Source organism: Vespula pensylvanica, chromosome 11 (genome assembly GCF_014466175.1).
Source record: "Vespula pensylvanica isolate Volc-1 chromosome 11, ASM1446617v1, whole genome shotgun sequence".
Lineage (NCBI taxonomy): Eukaryota > Metazoa > Arthropoda > Insecta > Hymenoptera > Vespidae > Vespula > Vespula pensylvanica.
This window is the reverse complement of record NC_057695.1, coordinates 5,366,507-5,388,765: the sequence shown is the minus strand read 5'-3', so window position 1 is coordinate 5,388,765 and position 22,259 is coordinate 5,366,507. Positions and strand designations below refer to the sequence as shown.

At 32.3% G+C, this 22,259-nt stretch overlaps 2 protein-coding genes across 14 annotated transcripts in view; one reads left to right on the top strand and one right to left on the bottom strand.

Moving 5' to 3' along the window:
- LOC122633024 (lachesin) overlaps window positions 1–22,259 on the bottom strand; it is a 233,225-nt gene that overhangs the window by 129,375 nt on the left and 81,591 nt on the right. The gene's annotated exons all lie outside the window — the stretch shown is intronic.
- Window positions 1–22,259, top strand: part of LOC122633029 — a 188,436-nt gene that overhangs the window by 158,054 nt on the left and 8,123 nt on the right. The window contains exon 1 of one of the 5 annotated variants that reach the window (XR_006328009.1): window positions 11,513–11,767. The exons of the other annotated variants lie outside the window; for them this stretch is intronic. The gene's annotated coding sequence lies outside the window, so the exon portion shown is untranslated. Of the gene's footprint in view, window positions 1–11,512; window positions 11,768–22,259 lie in introns of those variants that run through there. 5 annotated transcript variants of the gene reach the window in all.

Sequence of the window (22,259 nt, the reverse complement as noted above, 5' to 3'; positions counted from 1 at the left end):
AGAGAGAGAGAGAGAAAGAGAGAGAGGGAATCCTTCTCGAGGACATTCCATTTCGGACGATAAAGTTGCATAGAGAGTTAGTAAGAGACGCTCTCGTCGAAACTCCTCGTTTGCTTCCCTCGCCCTCTTCAGTAGGAATGACATCTCAAGGAAAAACTTATATAACTCGTGGCTAGTTCAATAATTAAGTATAAAATGAAAACGCGGTTATTAATTAAAAATTCAAATTGATTCGGGAGAAAGAAAGAGATGGATAGATAGATAGATAGATGGAGAGAGAAAGAGAGAGAAAGATAGAAATTAACTTTAACTTTAGTAAACTTATCCAACTATTTCTATTTTCTTCCAAGACATTTTTCTTTCTTATATAAAAGAAAGAAGAAGAGAAAGAGAAAGAAAGAGAAAGAGAGAAAGAGAATAATACTAATTAAAGTTTGCTATTCTAGGATTACAATAAAGAAGAAGAAGAAGAACGAGAAAGTAGAATAAGAACGTTGACATTTCTCGTTTCTTTTCTTTGATTTTCCTGATCCAGGACAAGAAGAAAGATCAACAAGGAGGCTTAATCTGCTCACGCGTTTCGATAAAAGAAGGGACAAAAACGTTTTGTGAAAGTGTTCGGTCCAATAGTAAAAGAATTTCTCTCTCTCTCTCTCTCTTTCTCTCTCTCTTTTCAATCTTTCTCTTTCTCTCTGCATTTTCTCTTTACCACTACTTCCCTCCTACTCTCCACCCCCGTACCATTCTCTTTTCCAAGCTGTCACCTCCACCCATCCATCAACAGCTCCTTCCACCCCTTCTTACTAGTCTATTACCCCCTACCAAAATGAACAGTAGTTGAGAAGCTTTGACCGTTCAGCCAGTTTATTGCTACACCGGTGGACGACACGAAGCTCCCCTTCGCCATTCACTTCCACGATTTGCTATTCTCCCCGCCTCTTCTTCCTTCCCTTCTTCTCTTTCTCTTCCTCCTCCTTCTCTTCCTCCACCTCCTTCTCTCTTCCACACTTCTTCGTTCTCCTTGCCGCCTGGCACAAGACTATTTCGACAGAAAATAGTTGGGCTTGGCACGAAAGACGTTGTTCTATCTACCTATTTCTCTCTTTCTGTCTCTTTCTCTTTCTCTTCCTCTATCTCTTTCTCTTTATGTATAATATATACATACGTACGTACTTACATACATATATGTGTGTATATATATATACGTGTGCGTGTTTATTTCTCACTGAAACGGTTTAACACAGCTATAGAGAAACTTATTGGCATCGGTGGTATTCTCTCAGCTGTACCTTTTCGCGGCTTCCCAACGCTTCCAAGCTATTCCTCCTCCATTTCCTTCGATTGAATCTTCAAAAGAAGTCGTGCTTTAAGAGAGACGTGTTAAACGTGAGAAGTGAGAAACTCGTGTGAAAGTAAGTACATCACACTGTTCCTATCAGATATAGACGAGTATGTTGTGACATATGTATACGTATGTATGTATGTGTTATATATATATACATATATATATACATATTTACATGTATTGTACATAGTAGGTATTCTCTGACTTACTTGTGTGTACATACACGCATGGCTCGTGTAAGGACGCACGAGTAATTTGCCGGTATTTCGACGTGATGTGGGTTTCCACTCGGTGAAGCATATGATCGCATGCCATGAGGAAAGAGTGAAGTGGAACCTTTGATTTTCTCTTCCTTTCCTCTGTCTCTCTCTCTCTCCTCTCTTTTTATCTCTCTTTATCTTTCTCTTTCTTATCGTCTTTTGAAGTTTTACGTATTAATATGGTGGTATATGAAACAAATTGATCGTATTGTTGATTGGAATTTGAACATGGGGTATTTTTATCTGCTCTTTCTTTTTTAATTTTTATTATTGACATGATTCTAAGGAGTTCATTAAGTTTTAGATAGATTCACGCACATATACACACTTAAATTTTCATACGAAACGTTAAAATTGAGAAAAAGATTTTTCAATATCAAGAAGTTTCGTAGATGATTGAATATGTTGTAAAGTTAGTTAAACTTTTTGGATTATTTGAAATTCATTTGATTAAATTAATAAATATTACATTTCGTAATTGTATAATCAATCGTATTAATAAAATATTATTATGAATAAAAAAAATATTAATAGTATAAATATTAAAAAATTGATTATAGAATATTTGTATTATAAGAACATTTTCTCTAAGAAACATTTTAATTAAGAATATTTTCATGGTTCTGTAACTTTTTTTGTTGTATTTTATATGAATTTTCACCATCATTATTCTCACCCTCATCATCATCATTATCATCATCATCATCATCATCATTATTATTGCTATTATTATTATTATTATTATTATTATTATTATTATTATTGTTATTGTTATTGTTGTTGTTACTATTATTTGATTTGATTTGATTTCAGTGATTTTCAGATTGTTCTATTTTGAGAACTCACATTTGTAAGAGTTGACAGAGTGAAATCAGAAAAGTCGTAGCGTGAGTAGTACGTTAGAAAAGATAAGAAAATCGTGGGTCCTGTTCGTCGTGTAAACTTGACGACTTTCGCGTCCTATTCGTCGCGAGGAAACGTAAATAGAATCTTTCGATGTTTCTCTCACTCTTTTTCTTTCTTTGTCTCTTTCTCTCTCTCTTTCTCCTCTTCTCTTTCTTTCTCTTCCTTTCTCTTTCTTTCTTTCTCTTCGCACTCGACGAAAGAACGAACGAAGTCGATATCGCCATATGCTTGGGAAACTCGGCCAACTTTTCTACTTCTCCTTTGTCGTTTTTCCTTCCTTCTTTTGCCGACAGCTTGTCGCGAAAACATTGAATACGGTTTACGATCTCTCTCGGGCACACAAAAATTGAAAACACCGAGAAAATGAAAGAGAGAAAGAGAGACACATATAAAGAGAGAATGAGAGAGAGAGAAAGAAAGAGGATTTCTAGCCTTTTTGTCTATATTTGTATTCCTTATTGTCCACTCTTCTCGTCTTTTTCATTCTTTTTCTGATGTTCCCTTGACTGTTAATCAAGTTATCTTCCATATCCATGAGAAAGATAGTTCTTATATCTATCGTGAAAATACCATCAATTTGATGTAGAGAGACAGAGAGTGAGAGAGAGAGAGAGAGGGGGAGAGAGAGAGAGAGAGAGAGAGAGAGAGAGAGAGAGAGAGTGAGTGAGTGAGTCAGTGAGTGAAAGAGAGAATGTGTGTATATTATTTTATTGAATCGAATATTTCCGAATATTTTCTTTTCATTATTGACATTATTGATTCGTATTATTTGATTTATTTATCGTGAATATCTTGAAACGTTATAAGATAGAACTGTAGCTAAATAAATTCGTTCTTAGGTAAATTTTTGGACACATATATGTATATTTGTGTAATAAGAGGCATGTTAAAAATCAAATCAAGTAACAGAATAAATTGAAGTAACTTAAATGATGATAGGATTTTTATATAACACACTTTTTCTATTATATTTATATAATATATGTTAGATATATGAATACTCATATGAGATATAGGATCACAATAAGAGAAAGAGAGAGAGAAAGAGAGTGCAAAAGAGTGTGTGTGTGTGTATATATATATATATTATTCTATCGAATCGAATATTTCCGAATATTTTCTTTTCATTATTGATACACTTTATTTGTTATCATATCCATTCGCGAATATCTTGAAACGATATAAAAAAGTATTACGGGAAATAAATTCATTTCTAGAAAAAAGTTTGAACATACATATATCTATATATTAGAAGGAGCGTTAAAAATGTCAAATAAGAAAATAAGATGAAGTAACTTATGTGATGATAGAATTTTGTTATAACTCACTTCTTCTATTATATTTATATAATGTATGTTAGATATATATATGAATATCCATATGAGATGCATCTCCATAAGAGAGAGACAGAGAGAGAGAGAGAGAGAGATAGAGAGAGAGAGAGAGAGAGAGAAGAAAGAACGAAAAGCATGCAAGGGTGCCGAGAAGTGGTGGAATGGGGTAAAAACTAAAAAGAGCAACGTGGGGCTCGTAGTCGGTCGACGTGAAACGAGAGACGAGACGAAACCATAAAGAATTTACGAGAGAGAAACAACGCTCGGCCACTCTATAGCGTTACGGACGATGCATCAAACCATCCCTTCTATTCTCAAGCACTCGTACCTACCCCTACCATCATTTTCTACTTCGTCTCTCATCGTTGTCTCTCTCTCTCTCTCTTTCTCAATAAAGAAAAAGAGAGAGGAAGAGAGAGATACAGAGAGCATGTATACGTATGTATGTGTGTGTATGTGTATGAGAGAGAGAGAGAGAGAGAGAGAGAGAGAGAGAGAGAGAGAAAGTGAGAGAGGGAGAGAAAAAAGGAAAGAAAGAGAGAGACTTCCTTTTATCCGTCGTTCGCAGGCACGCTCGTTATTGCGAATCGTCACGCGAAAAAGTCCCGTCCTTCTACTCGCGAATCCTTTCACGTCCATTACGAAGAAACACGAACGAATCCAAGAATGGACGAACTTTTCGAGCCCTTTTCGTTTCTACTTTCTCGTAAATCGCTACAAACATGAGAAGGATAGACGAATTTTATTCTCTCTATTTCTTTCTCTCTCTCTCTCTCTCTTTTTCTCTTTCTCTTTCTCTCTTCCTCTCTCCCTCTCTGTCTGTCTACTGATGTGAGTGTCCCATTATCTCCAATTTCTCAAAACGTTTTAGATCCATTGTAAGAAATTATTTAGTTTCTACTCTTTTTTGTTGTCTTCTCTTCCGACGCCGTTTACAGCAAAGCTTTTCATATTTTTTTGACGAAACAATGAAAACTTTCATTATTGTCGATCGATGCCATAAGGAAAAAGTTTTGGATTCATTGGGAATAATTATTTCGCTTCTTTTTCTTTTTCTCCTTTCTTCCTTTCTTCTCCCTTTTTTCCTCTTCATTCTCTCTTCCTATGTTAATTAAATGCATGCAAAAGTTTTGTTAATATTTTTCGTAACAATGATATGTAACTGTATTAAAATTTAAATGAATCAACAGAAATGATGTATGTACGTATGTACGTATTGAATGGAACTTCTAAATGTAGAAAACAATGTTGAAATAAAATTTAGGAAAAAAAGGAGAACTAGATAGACAAATAGACAGAGAGAAAGAGGGAGAAAGATAGAAAGAAGGAAAGAGGGAGAGAAAAGAAAGGTTGAGTGAATGTAGAAACAGAAATCTCGACGATCTTCATGGCCACACTCGTCGACGAACTTTCAATTAATCCGGACCCGCAGTTCTCGCTTATTTACATTGGCCAGGAATGCGGTGACAGTGGCAGCTTTTCCGTTTCGATGGAAAATAACTCGCACGCGTGGTTTCGTTGTCGGTCGTCTCCTATCATCGACAAACGCCACACCATGCCGCACAGTGCCGCGTCGATTCGACCGAAATATTCGCTATGATTCGTTGTGTAAAACATTCGCCATTTTCGTGTAAACAGAGAAGAAGTGGAAGACTACGAGCTCTCGTCGAATTTTATTTCTCTGCTTTTCGTTTTTATCCTTTTGAATATCGAGTTCTATCGAGAAAGAAAAAAAGAGAGAGCAATCGAGATACAGACAAACGGGCGGACAGAGAGAGAGAGAGAGAGAGAGAAAACGATCGTGAAAAATACAGAATAAATTGCTAAAAGCGTGATCACTTTAATAGAAATTTATTTATTTATTATATAATTAAAAGAAAAACAACATCGAGATTTTATATTTATTTTACAGATAATAATACGATAATAAATAATTCTTAAAATGAATAATTGTGAAATTAATGGGGGAAAAAATTAAAGAAAAGAGAAAAAGAACAACGTCATCACTTTCAATTACGAAATGAAAATTTTCTTTTTATCAGTCAGATTTTTTCTGAGGAGGAGGGGGAGACAAGAAGAAAAGAAAGAAAAAAAGAAAAAAAATAGCAAAAGTTCGTTCTATAGCAGAGAGAAAGAGAGAGAAAGAGAAAAATTATCATCGTCGGTCTTCTTTCTTTTCATCTCATTTTTTTTCTTTTCGGTCTTATTCCAAACGTCTTTCCTCTTGCACCCCCGAACTCATCCGTCTTTGCCGTACGTCGTAGCGACAAGAGGAATATTTCAACCGTGACTTTTACACCCTCGACCCTATTGCATCCCGTCGTAGTGGATGATATACTCAACGCATCTTTATAAACCGTTTGAACGTAAAGAAACGGTGAATCCTACTCTTGAGAAGAAAAGAGGAGGAAGTAAAAGTGGTAAAGGGTGGTGTAAGAGAAAGATAGATACAGAGAGAGAGAGAGAGAGAGAGAGAGAGAGAGAGAGAGAGAAATGGAAAGAGAAAGATGAGCAATGGTCGAAGAAAAATATGATAACGTCCTACAAAAGTTAGGTCTCGGGAGGTTACTGATATTCTTACAGTTTCCATTGAGAATAAAATCATTACTTTAAATTTATAAAACGAATCGCGTTCGTCTCAATTAAACGTTAAAGTTTTCCCTCTTAAATGGTTATTAGTGATAGAAGTCTATTATGTGTATATATATATATATATGTATGTATATATGTACACAAATACATACACAAGTATTGGATTGATTTATAAATATGTAAAGTGTTTATTATAATACAATAAAATGAAATTTATATATATATATATATATATATATATATATATATATTGAGAATAAAATTATTATTTCAAATTTATAAAACAAATCGCGTTTGTCTGATTTAAACGTAAATGTTTTGTATTTTTCATATTCATTACGTACGTATAAGTAAACATACATACATATATTAAATTGATTAATTATATATATGTATTGAAATGAAAGAGTTTGTAATGAAACTATATACTTAGTTTATGAATTAATTTAACATATACCATCATAGCGTTCATTTAAATTAATCATAAACATTTGTACATTTGCATTATAACTTGAGCCAATCAAAAGTTTTTATCTCAATTTACTCGATGAAAATCAAAATTTTAGATTAACTCTACGTTCTCGCGAAGGATTTGGTTTCATAAGTCTCTATGCAGACAGAAGAAAAGGGAAAAGAAAAAACGGGAAAAACAAAAAACGAAAAACGAAAAGAGAATTGAAAGTTTTCATTTTTCGTCAGGATAGAGAAGATGAAAAGGAGAAGGAGCCGCAGGATATTCCGAATTTCTATGATATCCGCGTGAGTTCGCCGCGAACGAAATTGACGCTGGAAATATTTCAAAAACGCTGACGGGACATTATCTTCGGCCATTTTCCAGGTCCCTCTGCGTTCTCCTTTAGGGGTAAAAGTCGTGCTTCAAATCGAGTAAAAAAGAAAGAGAGAGAGAGAGACATAGAGAGAGAGAGAGAGAGAGAGAGAGAGAGAGAGAGAGAGAGAGAGAGAGAGAGAGAGAAAGAGAGAGAAACTGAAGAAAATCGACGATGCTTTCGTATTGGACGATGCGATCTTCTTCTTCCTTCTCGCGTTTGTTTGCGTTCATCTTGGAAAAGGACGAGACTCATATCACAGACTTATCTCACTCTCTCTCTCTCTCTCTCTCTCTCTCTCTCTCTCTCTCTAACACACACACATACATATTCTTTCTCTTTCTCTCTTTCTCTTACTATGTGAGTGTTATGCGTATTTTCAATGCCGTCGTTCATATCTTTTCGTATTATTAGAATTTAAGCCATCGTAGAGCAAAAGGAGCAAATCTAACCCCTTTCTATCTACCCTTCAAATAAACTAGAAATTTTCATATCGACGATATCGTAATCCTCAGTCTTATTTCTTTTTTTTATATATTCTTTTTTTATTTTTTTCTCTCACATCCTCCCAATGCCATTAGCTATCTATACTTTATAGTTCGATTTAAATCAATTCGACGTAGATGACGTTTATATCAATGTCCTGTCTTGTATTAAATAAAACGAAATGAAGTATAGTATAATTAATGACAAATGCAAAAGTCATAATTTCTTCTTCTTTTTATTTTTTTGTTTGTTTGTTCGTTAAGACTGTCGGTTAAAATTCGTGGTCTGGTAGTCGTTAGTTTAAAATTGATATCGCGAAGAAAAGAAAATGGAAGCGTTTACATACATATAATCGGTACGTCCGATTTTTATTACGTTCGAAACTTTTACGAGACGTTTTTAAAAGCTGCAATCTCCCGGTTCGGTTTAACGGCACGTGTCTACGACGTGTTGCACCATTCGCGACACACGCTAGTGGTAGTAAATTAAATCGAGTGGATTATGAAGCAGCGAGTGTATATATGCATAAGAACGGTTTACATTCGATTCGCTGAGAATACATACTACAGCTCTCTCTCTCTCTCTCCCTCTCTCTCTCTCTCACTCCCTCTCTCTCTTCTCTCTTTCTCTCTGTCTGTATCATTAATCCTCTACGGCTCGGAGAGCAAACGATTTCATAATGGAAATCCGTGACTGATATTTCGAACGAATCGCGGTTTCGTCTGCTTCCGAAATGGATTACATTCTATGGAAGAGTTAAAAGAAAAAAAAAGGAACAAAAAAAAGAAGAAGAAGAAGAAGAAGAGAAAAAACAAAAAAAAATAAAAAAGAAAAAAAAACGAAACAAGAAAAAAAAGTGGAAGGAAAGAAAGAAAGGGAAATGAGTGTGTTTTTAAATTGAACGTATTCGGTATATTCATTTTGATGGAATACAAAAACGTATGTATACAGGAAAAGTTATTAAATGGATAATATTCAATACGATGGATTCTTGCTTTCATTTTTATTTCCTTTCTTTCTTTCTTTCTTTTTTCTTCATCTTCTTTTTTTGTTCAAATAGTAGTTTTTGTTAAAAAAGAACTATCGTCGAATGAGAGAAATAGCAACGTGCAAGGATAAGTTCGTAAAGAGATACATAGATAGCTGAAAATAGATAGATACAGAAAAAGAAAGAAAGTGAGAGAGAAAGAGAATGAACGTGATATTCGATACACGTCCGAAATAAAATTTGACGAAATTTTCTACGGGACGTTATACTATACAATTCATTTAAGATAATCCGTCGTGTAGCTTCGTGCATCTCTAAACTAATTTAAACGAAGGAGTCCGAAGTTTGGAGCAAGACCGGGGGCGACAGGGGGTGGTAAGAGAAAATGGAAAATAAGCATTCTCGACGTTCGTCGAGTAAAGAATAATGGAAAAAAATAAAAAGGCAAAGAGACTGACGTCTCATTCTGTTGCTGGAACGTCATGTTCATTTCCTCATTTCTTAAACGACATTTGATAATAACAAGAAAGAGAAAAAGTAAGAGAGAGAGAAAGAGAGAGAGAGAGAAAGAGAGAGATGTACAAACAAATTGATAATTTATTATTGTATCTAGTAAAGTAGTTATAATAGAATATCTAATATCAGTATTAAAATAATAATTTATAAATGCTGATTTGTCTATGTGTATGTGTATGTCTAAAGATTGAATTTTTCTTTTTAATAGATATGAATATTTCATTTGTGTTATACTATCACAAATATAATTTCTTGAATAATTGGGCGTTTAGATAAAATAAATGTTTGATCGGATAGAGCATTTTCTATAAAGTTCGATTTCGTCAATGATAAAAATAACGTTTTACTTATCTATTGAATGATATCAATGAAAAGGAATAGAGCGTTGTAACAGAGATGAGACGAAATTGAATGAATATCGATTGATCGTAGATACGTAAGATTAGGATCGTGCTATGTTAACGGAAGTTAATCTGTTCCCTTCGGTAGCTCGTAACAATACCATCCGAAGACTCCCGAGACGGTGATTCTCGATATGTCACCACGAAGCAAATCCCCTTGGCACAATCGCCAAGAAGAAAAGTCGTTAGACGGGAAGAATCATTTCGATTTTTTCACATTCGATAGCTTGAAACCAGTCTGAAATATCCCAAGGGGCTCGTATACCTTTTGATAGAGAGATCATTCACCATCTCTAACAATTTTCAAATTATCTTGTCCTTTAATTCATTTTATTTTAATCTATTTTGTATAATCATTATCAGATATTAAAATTTTATTTTTTTAGAATTTATATATGTTATAAATTAATATTGTTCATCATATAGCGTATAGTGTGTCACATATATTTATTTAAATTATATTATATATATATATATGTTCATGTCTAATCATACGTATATGTCAAATTTATTTTGATTATATAAATATAATGTACAGAAAGAAAAATGATAAAAAGAGTAAAAATGTCTATTTTTTCAAATCAGTAGAATTTGAAAGGAAATAGTTTATTATTATTACATTAAATCATGATGCTGTTGAAGCAAACTATTCCACGTTGAATCGTAAAGACAATAGATAGAAATTGATAGAGCAATTAATCACATATGTTTCGTATATTTGTCGATTACTTCATTGCCTTGTCATCGAATAATTATGTTTATTAATAGCAATCTCTCGTTAAAGGAATGAAATGCAACCACTCATTTTCAGTATATCGTCCTATCCAATTCACAGGAAATAGAGATGGATAGGAAATGAATGACAAAAGTTCCATTGTAATTCAATGAGAGAGATAATTGGTACGTTTCGAGAACTATATATCGATAGTAACGTCAAATTAATCTATATATTGTGACAAATGTAATAGACAGAAAAATATGTGGATATGTAATATATTGGAAAAAGAAGAAAAGAAAAGGAAAAGAATGAAAAAAAGAAAAGAATACACATACTATATATATATATATATATATATATATATATATATATATATTATATGAGATTAGAAATAATAAGAAGAAAGAGAGATAGAGATATATTCCAAACAAAACTGATATCCAATTTCAGTTGTTAGCACGAGCTCGAAATTCTCTTTCGTAGTTCGAGATAATCGATTTTCGATACTCGAAATAGTATCTATCGAAAGAAAGAAGGAGAAGAGAAAGTAGGAGGTGAAATTTCTGGTTGTCTATCCTCGTCTTTTTCATGATATCTCCTTACTCGTAACTGGAAGATTGTCGAAGGCTGCAAAGCCAAAGCCTATTTCAGGATTTTCAGACCAATCTGATGCGAGCTGGACTAGGCACAATGCTCGAATGTGATTCTTTTCGAATTGATACTACAATGATTTCTCTTCAATGCTCGTATATCTTTTTCAGTTGGAACTTCGTTCATGGAGAAGATCCGTATTGTAAATGTGTTTAAACTATTATTTTAAATCACTTGTCATTTACACATTAATGTAATAAATATATAACGTTTCTTTTATACTTTCACATTTATAATATTATTTCATATTTATAATATTATTTTTTCAGGTTCAGCAAATTGACCAGTACAACCATATGTAATATTTAACGTTTATATTATATATATTTATAATGTTATTTTCTCAAATTTAATGCGATATGATATCGATTGTAAAATATTAGAAAAAAGAAATGTTATATATTCGTATGATTTATATATATATAATTTTTCTTTTATATTAAAGGAAATTAAAAATTAGATAGAAATATTAAATGGATATTTTTTAATTTACGTGTACGAAATTTTTTAAACTAATTATGAGGATTTCTCAAGTATTAAATGTGATTATGAAACGACGATAGCAAAAGCGCAAGCTTCAAAATGATTTACGAGTAGTTTTGGAGATACTACTACGGAGAAACTGGTACGACGCGACGTATGGAATTATTCGCTGTAGGAACTAAATCAGCCAGTTGGAGTTGTACGCCATGGTAGAAGCAACGCTCAGGCATGAAATTTAATCAAGGTCGCCCGAGATGCACGTATGTATGTATGTACGTATGTATGTATGTATATATGCATGTATGTATGTGTGTATGTATGTCTAACCATATTGAACGAGCGAACTTGAAAGTTCGATGAGTTTAAAATGATCTCCAAGTTTGGATACTATATTATATCACATTATTATCATATATGTTATTATATTATTATTATACGTTATTATTATCCATATTACTATTATAATTTTTGAATTACATTTTATTCTTTTTTTTGCTTTTCTTACTTTCTTTTTTTTTATTTTGATATATTCGAAGACTTCTGCATTTTCGTTTCGATATATTCAATTTGATAAGATCAAAGAGAATACATTTAACTTAGCAGACTTCAGTTTTTCCGCTCTACAAAGCTGGAATTTCCAATTTTCCGTAAGTCTACATTTATCGTTGACAAACGCCGAACTCCCGACTAGTCTCTCTCTTTCGTTTGCACCATGCGATTTCGAATACCGTGTGCGCGCGAGTCGTCCGGTAAATAAAGCGTTTCGCTCGCGTCACCCTTCCAAGAGATCAAAAGAAGTCGATCCGATTGATTTCCATGCTCCATTTTGTGATCTCTCACCGAGCTATATGTGCGACTGTTAATCAGGAAAGCAGCAAGTTCTATCTTATAGTGAGAAAGTAATAATAATGCGAAAAAGAAAAAAAGAAAGAAAAGAAAAAAAGGTAAGAGCAATGAAATTATTTCTCTTAGAATATTTGCACATTTATTATTTCCTTTTTATTATTTTTATATTTATATCAATGAGTAGCATTACCATTATATTATTGTTATTAATATTGATATTTAATGCAAATCAAAATTAATTCTACTTTTCCAGAAGATCAATATAAAATATATCGGGAAATATTATATATATATATAATATTTATTTATCTAGTCACATATATTTATTTTCGAAATATAAAACATGATCGAAATAAAAAATTAAGATCGTCGATGATAATAATTTTCGTTGTAGACACATTGTCCAGAGTTTCTCTTTTAAAGGTGCCTTTAGAAAACGAAGGAGGAACTGATATCGAGGTTTCTCTTTTATGTCACAAAAAACATCGCAGAAAGTAATAACGGTAGGTATTAATCACACCGAGGCGACCAAATAATTTTCTCGCCCTTTGCGACGTACGCGTTAGGAGGGAAGAGTTTTTCTATCTTTCTCACTCACTTTCTGTGTTTATCCCGTTATCACGAGTCAGACAGAGAGAAAAAAACAGAGAGTGAGAGAGAGTATGAAAGGGTATGAGGTTCACATCGTGAAGATAATAAGGTAGAAGAAAAGCCGCAAGAGAGAAAGAGAAAAAGAGAGAGAGTGAGAGAGGGAGAGAGAGAGGAGAGAAGAACAGGGACAAACATCAAGAGAGAGGAAGAGTGAGAGAGGAAGATATATATATATATATATATATATATATATATATATAAGAGGACGCTGCAGTCGATGGAACACAAATGGAGAGAAAAAGGGGACAGTGCATAATGTAAATGAAACTTCCCCACCTCCATCAGCTCCATCCTCCCTCTTCATCGTTGCTATCTCTTCTACTCTTCATCTCATCCTCTACGTCATCGTTGCAGCTGCACCTGAACATTTTCCATCTGCATCGTGGAATACAGATATTTCAATGGCATCCACTTTCTTCTTGTTCGTTTTCTTCTTCTTCTTCTTCTTCTTCTTCTACTTCTTCTATTACTCGTCATAGAAGAGAACGGTGAGGAAGAAGGAGAAGTATAGGAGGTGTAAAAGGTGCAGCTTCTCTGCTTATAAAACCGAACTTCGACAGTTATCTTTCTCTCTACCTCTCTCTCTCTCTCTCTCTTTCTCTTTTTCTTTTTCTGTATATATAGAATAAATATATATATATATATATGTATGTATGTGTATATATATATCTCTCTTTCTTCTCCCTTTTCTCGGTTGCAGACTTCGGGAAAGTGGTACGTGGTCGAAATTTAAACGTGACGGGCATACAGTGCTTTCCGTTTCTCGCTATTCCCGACTTTCTAAACTCGCACCTCCGACAGTCGTCCCTCTTTTCTTCCCTCCTTCCCTCCTCTTTTGCTCTCTTTCTTTCTCTTTCTCTCTCTATTTCTATGCTCTTTTTCGTTTAGCGGTTTCCACCTTTTCGCGAGAAGAAAAGAGAAATCGGGTGTTGGAGTTTTTCCGAGTGTATCTCGTGATACACGTAAGGGATGACGATGAAAAGTAAGTGATCGATTTCTACGTTCATCGTAAATGTTATATTCATCGATAACATATGTCCTCGTATACATATATATTAATTATATTATATACAAATTAACGTTTTACTTTCATAATTGTCTAATTAGAATAATAGTAATAATATGTTTTTATTTGTACGGATGTTTTGTATGCACCTATTAGGATTTATATATTATTCTAATTAGAATGCGTATAGTATGAATGAAATATAGATTTGACAAAACGTCAATATAAACAATGTTAATAAAAATGATATTATTGATAATTACAATCTTTGATAGTATTATGACAGCATTATTATTATTATTATTATTATTATTATTATTATTATTGCAACTGAATAACAATATCATTGCAAGTTGAAAATGGTTTATCTTATTTGGTGTTATGTTAAATATAGTGAACAAATGACGAAATTCAATGGCCAAATTTTCATTAAGATCTCTTTCGTATCGTAAAATGAAAAAGAAAAGAATAGAAAAGGAAAGAAAGAAAAGAAAAGAGAGATAAAAGAAAAGTAAGTATAAGGAATCCGTTTCTTTCCGGTTTTAATTCCATGTGCCTCGCTTTCGTCTCAATTCGAACGACTTCTCGTAAAAAGAGGAAGAGATAGAGAAAGAAAAAGAAACGTACTTAAGACTTAACTGGGTGAGTAAACGATACCAAGCGGACAACGCGAAGCAATTACATATAATGGAAGTATCCAGTGTAGTGAAAAATCGGCTGACCAGGCAATTTGCTTTGTTCCTTAACTAGAACTTGAGTTAAGTAAGAAAGAAGAAAATGAAAAAGAAGAAGAAATTTCATGTTGCTCCATCAATACTAATGTCACTCTATTATTATTTCTAAAGTATAATAATAATAATTGTTATTTTAATAACAATAATAATTATTATTATTGTAATAGATGATAATGTAAACCTATATTTTACGAATTTAATAATAATAATAATAATAATGATAATAATTATATTGATAAAGATACAATAAATGATAGCGTTTATCACGTATTACATATTTGTATAATAATATCATTTGTACACTCATATGTTAATAAAAAAGCTATCACACATACACATTATATATATTTATATATTAATGATAGTGATAATACATATATATATAAACATATATATATAACTGATAATGTATATAATTTATATTATCAGTACTATTCCATTTTCATTATCATTATTATTATATTCTTTCTTATCGCACATTATTACGATCTTTAATTTCACTAATTAAATGACACACATTTAATATAAAAGAGGAAATGAAAGAATAGAAAAAGAAAGAAAGAAAGAAAAAGAAAAGAAAGAAACATAGAGATTTTTAATTTCTTTCACTGTATATATAATCCACAGAGGTCCGCTAGCATATTCTGCCGAGATGATGACAAAAGAACCGAAGCCGAAAGAGTGAAAAGGAATATGAGGATGAGAGGTATGAGGGTGGAGGAGATAGTGGTGGAGGAGGAAGAAATAGAGGTGGAAGTGGAGGCAGAGGCTAGAGGAAAATCTGTGAAGGTCCTTTTCCCAGAACGCATGACACGCTTGGTACTGTGCAATCGACGTTGAAATTTCGCGGTGGTCATCGTTTTACCATCCTCGAACGCGCGAATGGCCAGAGAGATTGGCGAAGTGGCCGAGCCGACGGTGAATCGAAGATTAATTGCGCGATTCATCGGCTTCTATCGTCGGCTTCTCGTCGTTTCTACATCTCTCTCTCTCTCTCTCTCTCTCTCTCTCTCTCTCTCTCTCTCTCTCTCTGTCTCTCTCTCTCTCTCTCTCTCTCACTCTTTCACTCTCTTACTCTCTCTCTCTGTCTGTCTCTCTCTCTGTCTCTTTGTCTCTCTCTTTCTTTCACCCTCCTCGTTTATTCTCGAAAATTTCTAACGATGTAATAATCCCTTAAATTAGACAATTCGAAAGGTTCTTTTTTCGAATTACAATATTATATAAATGAAGCGTACGTAATAGAAAATGAGATGCATCTAAATTTTTAAATAATATCGATAGTTTATTCTTTCTTTCTTGTCTTTCTCTGTTTTTACCTATTTCAATATGTATAGTAGATCGATAAATATTTTCTTTTTTTACTACAGTATTTTAGATTATGAAAGGAAGAATTTAATGATAATAAATTGTCATTAAATGAACTATATTGTCACTAAACAAAAACAAATGAGAAAAAGTTCTAAATTTAGGCATTTAGATGGAAATAAATTAATTGAACGAAATGATCTCCATTAACGTCGATACATTTTCGTATATGTTTTAACGAATAATTTCTTTGTACTATATTAACTGTTGTACTATATAACTGTTGTATATATATACATATACACATGTATATACACATATATATGTATGTAATAGGGTATATAGAATTGATGCAATCTATATACAATGAACATGTTAGAAGTGTGTGAAAGTATAGTTCGTGATATCAATACCTCCCTGATGTTGAACGTTTCAACGCGTGTTTGCGATGGAAAACGTTCGTTTGGGGGTATTCATGTTACGTGCGTTGTTCTACGAACATCGAATAATCGGGCTGATGTTGTTCACGTTAATAGACATCCTTTAAACATTTCCTTTAAAGCGCCCAACTAGGACCATAAGTAATTAACACATTGAAATACGAAAGTGTTAGATCAAGCAAACTTAATTAAACGAATTTGTAATGTTCTTTTTTATTTTTTCTTTTCCTCCTTTATTACGTTGACATTTAGTATACACTTCTGTTTATACATATATACATACATAATAAATATATACGTGTATATACATGAGTTAGTATAATAGGAATGAAAAGGACATATTTTTGAAAATTGTAGGAAATCGAGAGAAGGTAATAATCATCATCGACGATAGACGATAGCACTAATGCATTTTCGATTATCGACTACCACCGCTATAGTCTCGATCAGACCGAGTTAACCAATTCCGAATTTGCATCTGTTAGAGTATTCGTGAGAGCGAGAACGGTGACATAATCGACGTTCGCCATCAAATTACGCGGCTCGCTCGATCTCGATGCGTATTTGCACGCTCGATTCTCCTGAGAAATTTCGATGTTACACATCAAACGTACTTACTTCCCTTTTCAGAATTTTGTTCGATTCGATTTAAAAAATAATATTTCAATATTTTGTATTAGGATATATTAAGGAAGATTTTCAGTTTGATTGTTAACAAAAAAAGAATTAGACAAATTAAAATTAAATGAAAAAAAGAAAAGGAAGGAAGAAAAAAAATTAAAACAAAAAAAGAAGAAAAGAGTATAAAAGATCAGATTAAACATTGGTAGATTAAAATTTATTATATATTATTTTACTTAAAAAAAAGTCGATAAATCGTTTCGATAGAGCTAATATTGTACATATCATGTACATATATTTAATTTTTTCATCCTGTTTAAATTTCTTTTTTCTGTAGAAAAAGATGATAAAAGTCGTGTTCTTCGAGTAAATTGTCAGCTAGAAAGAGGTCGGGTGTCTGATATTTTTGAAGTTTCGAAAGAGTCCCGAAAATGATGAAGCATCTCAGAGAAAAAGAGAGAGAGAGAGAGAGAAAGATAAAGAGACTTTTCGGCGCTAAGGACATGAATTATTTCCCGAGCTCGGAGCAGCTCGATAAATTTCCACGGTAAGTATCAAAGTTCGGCGAGGCGCGAAAGAAAACGCAACACCTGTTAGCTACGTGCCGCTGCTTATGGCATTAAGAAGTTACTTTAAAATGCTATGCATAGAGAAGGCAAGAATCCCGGGGCGAATTTGCAGGTTATCTCTGTCTCTCTCTCTCTCTCTCTCTCTCTCTCTCTCTCTCTCTATCTCTCTCTTTCTTTGAAAAACTCAACTCTTATATTATACCTTTCCCTTTTTGCACCTTTTTCAAGGATAGTTTTTTTTCTTTTCCGTTCCCTCTTTTTTTTCTTTTTCATTTTATACCTTTTATCGTCTTTTTCACTCAATGGTAGATACTTTCTCGTTTGCGAGAGTTAACAGGGATCGTCGATGAAATGCGCGTGTCAGCACACCTAATCGATCTTCTACTTCCATCTTTGTATTTGCTCTTTCCATCGATGCTGTAGATTCGTAACAATCGTATTCTAACTTTTCTAGAGGAATAAGGAAGGAGAAGGTGATTTTATTTGATCGTATATAAAATTTGCGAGCTTTTTAATGGATATATAAGAGAAAAATTATAATAAAATTGATAGTTGAATTGATTGAAAGCTCGATAAGTTTTGAAATTATGATGTAAATATAGAAATCAGCGAGGAATTATTCGGAAAGTCTGAAATGAAAAAAGAAAAAAAAAAGTAATTATAATGAGATATAATTAATATCATAGAATCATAGAAATGTAGATCATTTTATGTATTGAAATAAATGTGTCAATCGAAGTAAATTTTTTCGTTAAATGTCACAGTATAATTCTATATATCTTAAATCATTTCAGAAATCAATCAGATAATCGATTATTTATATTGAAATTGATACAACTATCTTTGCAAATAAGTATTTATTTTTAAATCATATATTTGAATATATTATTTATAAAACTTCTACTAACGCTATTTAAAAAGAACAAAAAATTAGATCTAATGAAAGAAAGCTACGTTGAATAATTTAAAGATCGAAAATTATTCTTCTTCATAATTTAACATCCGTTTCCTTACAATTACTTCTCCTATCTGTTTGCATATACATATATTACATATTTGAACTTATATATTATTCATTAAAGTTCTATTGAGGTTACTCGAAAGAAAAAAAAAAAAAAAGAAAAAGACAAAGAAAAGAAAAGAGAATTGTAAAGAAAAGAAAAATTCATCGAACAATTTAAAAATCGATAGGTACCCATTTTAATAATCTAACATCCAGTTTCTCAGGGGTGTTTCGATAGAAGATTAAAGTTCGATTTTCAAACGGAGACTTGATCATTGCTCGGGGCGACGCGTATTCAAGTAAACTCTGACGGATAGTTTCAGGTTGAGACTTTTGCTTTCTAGACATAGCGACGAAGGGTTTCTAGAAGAGATATAGAACTAAATAGAAGGATAGAGAGAAAGGGAGAGAAAACCACAAGCTGCTTCCTGGCTCTCCGAGTTGCAACTGTAAACACTGAGATCAATTTAAACTCAGATCTCTGTAATCAAGAGCTCGAATGGCTAGATCGCCGCTAGGGTGTGAGTATCCAGAAAGGGAATAGGAAAGTTTTGAGCGGTGGCTTCCTCATAGTTTCCCTCACTCTTCCTCTCTTTCTCTCTCTCTCTCTCTCTCTCTCTCTCTCTCTCTCTTTCCCTCTTTCTCTTTCTCTCTCTATATATATATTTCCGTCTGAACCCTTACGTCTATGGGAAAGATCGAAGAGAATAGGTCCAACAGTTTCATGTTCGATCTTCGTTAACTTTGGACCTTCATGTAGAACCTTTGCAAAGGATACTCTACGTTCTATTTGACAAATTATAGTTAAGAACATTATTTGTTTTGAAATTAATTAAATGCTATAGTTATTGAAATAGGAAGAAAAATAATGCTTAGATATTAATATTAATTTAATTAAATTAATATCTCTTATTTGCAATAAAATCTTTTAATATTAAATATAAAAATATTGAAATGATTAATTTATATATTAACAGTTATCTACTGTTAATCTTAAATAATAGATTTATACGATCTTAAATAAGTTTGTATGAAACGATAATTATAATCTTAAAAATAGACAAAACAAGAGAGGATTCTAATTCTGATCATAATTAATAAAATTAGTTACTTTAGTTTTGAATTATAAATAAGATGTAGACTTTTTTCTTTAATCCTCTATATTAAAAAAAAAAAAAAAGGAAACGAGAAAAAATGATTTGGGAACGATTTGTATGTCATGAAACGAACGAAAATCTAGCGCGATTCCGCGTGTATTTCCCTTTTGCGTTTCCGCGTCGTTATTGAACGACATTCGCAGTCGCGATGTCATTGACCCTAGTGCGACGCGATTTTTATCGGGTACATTTTTAAAATCTCAACGAAATTCATTCGGAAAAGGACATAAAGAAAGGAGGCGGGGGTATGCGACCGAAATAGGATGGGCAGGCGAAGAGGGATAGATTTAGAGAGGGGAAAAATATTAAAAAAACAAAAAAAAAAAAGATAAAAAATAGAAGAAAAAAGCAAAAAGGAAAAACAAAAGAAAAAAAATTTCGCTTGCTTTCAACGTTGGCAGCTACAGAGATATATGTTTTCGATGACGACGAAAAATTTGGCGGTGTCAGGTGTTGCGGACATCCCTGTAACAATATCCCTCTTTTCCCGTATGCGAGGGAAGCTTCATCCACGATTTTAGAAAGGCCATTAACCACTGCCCATTTGTTTGTTTTTTTTTTTTGTTCTAAACTTCTCTCCTATGAGTAAGAAAAAATCGTATCGAAAACATGTATCTATACGATTATATACATGTATATACATATTATATATACATATATTTATATTTATATTTATATATATATGCATATGCATATATATTATTATTAAATGTATTTATAATAGATTGATAATATAATAAATAAAATACAATATTATAATAAAGTAATATAGCAGAATAATAATAATAATAATAATAATAATAATAATATTAATAATATTAATAATAATAATAAAAATCATCAACAACAATAATATATATTTTAAAATATTTAATAATATTAACATATGACAGAAATTCGAATTTGTTCGACTTATTTCGAATAATTATGCGTCTGTTATGATAATGTAAAGTAAGTAAAAAGGGATATAAATGAAGTAGGTATGTAAAAGAATAAAGGAAATAAAATAAAAGAAAGGAGAAAAGAAGAAAAAGAAAAAGAAACAGAAAAGGACAGAAAATGAGTTGAGGTACTACATTTTCCGCATTGTCGGTCGAAAAGTTTTACCTAAAGAGAATATCAATGCTCACGAGTAGTGCCGAGAGTACTCTTGGCGAACTCTAGAAAAGTAACAAGTAGCTGTTACTTCGCATACACCTTCTCGTTTTGTATCCCGTCTCGAACAATCAACGGAATTTCGTCGAGTATATCTACGTATTCCATGGTTAAAGTTTGAAGTAGTAACTCTACTCATTTAAAATATCTCGACTCATCTCTCTCTATCTCTTTCTCTCTCTAATTCTCTCTCTTTCTCTCTATCTCTCTCTCTCTCTTATTCTCTCTCTGTCTCTCTATCTATCTCTTTGCAATGTATTAAGAAAAATAAAGGGAAAAGCATCGAAGTGATATTTCGTGATAAAGGACCGAAATTTATTTCATTCCGAGAGTACTTGCTGCGGTCATACAGTCAAAAAATAAAATAAAAGAACAAAAAAAAAAGAAAGAAATATATAAAAGAAATCAGAGAGATAATTACGAAATTATTAACGAAGCAGAGTTAAAGGTAGGTAGAAAGGAAGGGGAGGAAAGGGAAGGGGAGGAAAAGGAGGGGAGGAAAAGGAAGGGGAGTTTAACGAATCGTTCGCCAATGAAACATTAATAAACTTTCTATATTTTAACGGTATGAGATTTGACAGTAAGTGTCTCTCAAGTATTCTGGCCTCGCTGGAGTCGTATAAAGACCGACGGAAAATACGGGAGTGTCAATATCTTCTGGTAACATAGAAAACTTACGTGTTGCCTCGATGTGGTAGTATTATAAATATGTCACGAGCAAATCACGTCGTTTATTCATTTTAAAGCTGAAATAACGAAAGTATTAGAAATGATACAACGATAAAATACTAATTTGATATCCTTTCAGCTTTAATCAACTATTTTATTTTCTAAATTCTTAGTGATAATTTTTATATAGATATATAATATTAGTATTGTCTGAAAAATTAATTTTAAACAATTTATAGTATGTAATTGCTCATTAATTATTAGTTTTTATGAATTAGAAATTTTTATGATTTACGTTTTTGTCCTCTCAACTCGTTAAATCTGTCGAGAAAACTTATGAAAATTATTTGATTATTAATTATATGATTAATGAAATCGATCGAGTAAAAGGCAAACGAATAAGAAAAAAAAGGATGTAAAAAAAATTTGTAATTGTTTAAGTTTAATTATAGAAATAATGTAAATAAAATTAACTTTAACTATTGGATATGTGCTATTTTAATATTATAACTTTATGTACGATTTAAATTGAAATTGAAATTCGTTGAATTAACTTTTATATATATATATATATATATATATATATATATATATAT